This window comes from Austrofundulus limnaeus, unplaced genomic scaffold (genome assembly GCF_001266775.1).
Source record: "Austrofundulus limnaeus strain Quisiro unplaced genomic scaffold, Austrofundulus_limnaeus-1.0 Scaffold1793, whole genome shotgun sequence".
Classification (NCBI taxonomy): Eukaryota; Metazoa; Chordata; class Actinopteri; order Cyprinodontiformes; family Rivulidae; genus Austrofundulus; species Austrofundulus limnaeus.
This window is the reverse complement of record NW_013954195.1, coordinates 20,895-26,200: the sequence shown is the minus strand read 5'-3', so window position 1 is coordinate 26,200 and position 5,306 is coordinate 20,895.

The following is a 5,306-nucleotide window of genomic DNA, read 5'->3' as shown; positions in this document are numbered from 1 at the left end:
ATGATAGATAGATAGATAGATAGATAGATAGATAGATAGATAGATAGATAGATAGATAGATAGATAGATAGATAGATAGATAGATAGATAGATAGTTAGTTTATCATATTTATTTTACCATCTTAGTTCCAACAAATTATATATTTTCGTGCATAATTTAAAATTAACTTTTTTTCTTTAATACAGACTTGTGTCCTGTCCAGGTTAACCCCGCCCCTCGCACTGTGACTGCTGGATATGGGCACCAGTGACCCTCGTGACCCTAGAAAAGGAATAAACGGGTATAGATAATGGATGGACGGATGTTTTTTTTAAATATACTTTTTTGTTTTTATTTTTATTTGTAGATCATGCATGTACATGTTAATAACTAGTCTTTTTATTTCCAAGTGTTACTTTAACATTTCTCTGTCTCCTGTTTTTATTTTACCTTGTGCATTTCTGATTCATTATGTAAATAAGGTGGGCGGTCCTTCCTGGGTCAGCTCCTCTCCCATTGGTCAACAGACAGGAAAGAGAAGGATCCATGTGCAGATCTAGGCCCTGTTCCAATACTCACACTCCCACATTTGTGCACTTCAAATGTGTGTTCATGTTGCAGGGTTTGGGTGCGTAGTGTGTCCCGCATTCTCCACATATGCCCTTCGCCCCGCCCATTTTAGGTTCTATGTCTGCATCTAAAATTTCTGCCAATGGAGTAAGAAAATTTTACTTGGTAAGATTCTTGAAATACTTGATTTGACTCAATTTTTTCTTATTTCAAGAATCTTACCAAGTAAAACTTCTTACTCCACTGGCAGAAATGTTTGACTTAATTTGAGTCAAATTTTCAGACTAACAAAACAAATAATCTTACACATTCTGAAAACAAGATTATTTTTCTTACACAATCAGTTCTTGTTTTTAGTAAATCAGTCTTAAAACAAGATCAAAAAGACTTTTTGGCCGATATAAGATTTTAAAACTTGGTAAGATGGACAGTTTACATCAGATATTTAATTGTTTAAGAATAGACACAAATGCTTTTTTTGTCATTGAATCGACACACATGCTAACACGTAGCGCCCATGTTTACATCTGTAAACATCGAGCTGAATGTGACGTCACGTCTTCTGCTCATGCAGGTTGCATCAATGCTATGGAGAGTTCATACTGGAGTGTGATGGAGGTTGGTTTAAAAATATAATGTGAAAGTTCACACAAAGAAATGTTATTTGAGCATTAAGACATGCAGTGTGACCGTAGCCTTAGACTGTCTGAATTGTGTCATCAAACCACAGAACCGTTTGCTTCTGGAGGAACAACAGTGTTAGTGTTCCTATTTTAATGGAAATTGTTAAGCCCACTGCGGTCTGAATCCTTCTGTCATAAACCTAATTAATATTAGTTTAATCCAGCTGTTATTCAGGAATTTTATCCTGACAGAATACAGTCTTTCTGAGGAGTTCAGACCAGCTGAGCTTACCTACTGACTCAAGTCTAATAAAAGTCTCAAATCACCTTTTTCCTAGTGTTACAATCCCGGATGAGCCCCCATATATGTTAGCCAACACGACCGAGCTCCCTATATTATTTAGGAACAGACGAGCCCCCATATATGTTACGTTATACTGTTCAAATCCCGGACGAGCCCCCATATACAGTATGTTACGACCCGGCTCAAGAGCCATAACATATGTGAAGATACGACACAGTGGAACCAGTTTAAAACCTTAAAAGGTATTTATTAAAGTTTTGTCTAGGATTAGGTGAGTTTGTTGGTCCGGTTTGGTGCTCCATAGCTCCCAAATGCACCGGACGTTTCTCACCAAGCTGGACCCTCTGAAGACCGTGGTCCAGGTTTACGTTCCACCTGTTACGAGCAAGTCTGTGGTCTGGTTTCCTCGACCACCCGTGTCCTCCATGCACCTCCGCGTCCGCGTTTCAGTGTCCTCTCTCTAGCTCCGGAAACCCCGACTCGGCATCCGCAAGTCAGCAGGATGTCTCTCCTCTCCCGGCAGCAGGGAGGAAGCAGCAGGTCTGGGCACCAGCGCCCAGTGAAGTGGTCGATCGTCAGCTTCACGTGAATGTGCCAATATCCCCACGTCGTCAGCAACAGAGGTCGACGTGCGTGAGGCATGCCGTATGAGAGCAGCAGCAGTAGACCGACAGCACAAGCCACCATCAGCCACAGAACGACTACAAGACGCAGAGCGCTGAGCGATTAACCTCAGAGCCCTTGCCAGCCACACAGCGCTTCTCAACACTCCAGGTGCGCGCTTCAAAAAGGTACAGGCCACGCCCCTTAAGGATGACCTGGTGAGGAAGCACAATTAAGCAAATCGGCGGCAGCTGGTTGCAATTAACTAAGCAGCAGGGCCATCACACCTAGGTAGGATTTAGCCCAATTTATTAGACAAGTAGGATTTTGACAAGCATAAAACAGCCTGTTTGGATTGAATAAATGCTGTCGTTCATCAGTCATCCAGGGCCCAGACTTACAAAGGCCTGAAGAACCAAAGATCCCCCGTTCACCTGAGGATCTTCTTTCTTCTCCTCCTGCTCACCCCACACTCCTTTCTGTCAAAGGCTAATGAAACCGTAAGCGCGGGGGGGGGGGGGGGGGGGGGGTGCGCGCAAACTTTAGCAAACTGAGACCCTACAAAGTCCCAGTTCACATTAAGTTTAAAATCACAAATTTAGACAGGAGTAAATTATAAGGTATCTAGATGTTCTCTTTTCTCCTGCTAAAGAACTTTATGGCTTCACTGAGATGGTGGGAAATAGACAGGTCGTTGAATTACGAGAAGGGGTTATCTGCGGAATCAAAGTAGGTGTGTCACAAGAGTGGGCGTGTCTAAACCATAAACACGGTGGGCTACGAGGCCTACATGACTGTATCCTTAGACCCTGTTTGACCTCTATAAAGCCTGACACTGACCCCAACACTAAGGTTAACCAGGAGAAATGTGACCCAAGTAGGGTTCTCCAGAAAAAGTGGTGCCGTACGATATCGCCCCTTTTTTGCTTGTCCAGTCAGGTGTGTCCCTTTAACAAAGTCCGTCAAATCGGGTGTGTCGCTTTAGAATCGCCTTTCCTTGTGACACGCCCACTCGTCCGCAGAGACCCCTACTTGTGAATTACAGCCTCCTGTGGGCTAACAGACGAGGTAGTTAAAGGAGGGTTCTGGCTTAGAGATGGGCCCCAGTAAGATACAGGCTGACCTTTGACTCCAGCTATAGGGTTAGACCAGCCAGGAGGGTAGACCAGGAGACTTTGTGAGGGGGTCTGTGGGAGCTGATAACAAAAACTCCTGGTGTAGTAACCCTCAGTAGGAGCTGATGTTGATGCAGGTGTCTGGACATTATCCTGTGAGTTGGGGGGTGGAGGAAGAGGTCTTTGGTTCTGGTGCTGGATGGCTTCAGAAGAGGCGAGGATCATCTGTCTGCCTTCATGATGAGTAGTTGCTGGCTCTGTCCCCAATTTTGCATATTCCGCTCTCTCAACAGATATATTTATTTTTTAGTGAAAAAAAATTACTGTGGTTGTGAAATGTTAAAAAGGTCTCATGAATGAGACCCTCTCATGATTGATGTCTTTCTCTGACCAATCAATGACCTACAGTCTGCTGACATCAGAACCTCAGCTCGACTCTGCTGGAACCTCATCTGGGTAGGTTTCAAGAACCAAGCTGGGAGCCAGTGACATCACCCGATGGAAAGACTGAATCTGTGCTGAGTCAACCTGAGTCAAACCCTTAGGAGGCCAGGAGCAGCTCAACAGAAGCCTCCATGTAAAACCCCTGAAAGCTGGTTGAAGGACTCGATCAGGTCTGATGAATCGTTTGGCCTCAGTTCTTATCAAAGGAAACCATCACTGCTCACCAACATTAGCTGCATTTCCACTGCAAATGTGTGCAAAACTTTGTCGATATTCTGTTAATGTTGAAAAACACAGTTTCGCAACTGCGGTGTTTCCATTAAGTAAGAAATGCTATTAAAGTCACGTGAATACGTTTGTTCTCGCGATGTCATTATAAACATGGTGTCAATGGATGTAAACACGTAGCATGTTGCTACCACGACACTAGCGCTCATCATCAGAGGAGACGTCGGCGTCTTTTATCYAGGKTTTCCAGCGACAAGTCCCTACTTGGGAGCGGCTACGTATGCTGTGCTTTTGGGAAATTGTAGTCGGTGAGTTTACTACTTTCTTTTACGACTTCTGTGATATTACTACTACTTCCTGTTATCTTCTTCGTCGTCGTATTTTTCACCAGTAGAAACAGCCGGTTGTTGATCACGTGATTCCTGTGATGCGAAAAAGTGTTTCCATTGCAGTTTTGCGAAAAACACCAATTTCGATACGGCCGAAAAACCACCTCATCCTAGCGCAAAAACATTTTGTCGAAAAACAATGTTTTTTAATTGACGTGTTTCCATTGAGCAAATTTATTTTCGAAATTCTAATTTGCGCATTTTCTTGGTGAATGGAAACACAGCTAGTGAAGCATGGTAGTGGCAGCATCATGCAGCTGGGGTGTTTTTCAGCAGCAGGGACTAGAAGATTGATTGGTTTTGAGGAAAAGCTAAATGGAACTTAAATACTGATACCTTCAATGAAAACCTGCTCTACAGAGAGTAGACTACAGACTGGGCTGAAGGTTCATGTTCCAAAGACAAAGCAGTGATCTGCTTTAATCTGTGCTGAACTCAGTGGTAGATCATCAGTCCTGTCTGAATACACTCCAGTGTTCAAACTGAGGCTGTACAACTAATATTTACACAACAGTTTCAACTTTCAAAGAAACCCCAAAGTCGAGCCGAAGCTACTGGAGGAAGATCGACCTTTATTTATTAAAACTGCTTGCATACAAAATATATTCCACTATAACCAGACACGTCAACCCAAACATCTTAAACACAAGAAGTATGTACAAAAGAAAACAAACATTAAAATGCCAAAAAAGTGCACACAAGGTTTTACAGCTTTTTCTTTGAAATACCCTGGTTTAAGTATCTACAGATTATCTGCAAGTATTCACTTCCAAGCAATCTATTGTCGAACGACCCACAATGTGTTCAGGTAAGTATTTACCAATGTTACATTCTACAAATAAATGTATTCTGACATCCTGACTGACGAAGACAAGCACAGTTTGTTTTTCAATCACCTTATTGTTTGAATCCCCATAAACCAGAACTCGAAACGAGTAGAAATGTAAAATAGTCTGACTTTAGTATGACTGATCGGGGATCTCTCGTTTCAAGGTTTCTGCTGTATCTTTACAGATATGACGTCTTGTTTTTGTTTTGTAGTTTATCGAC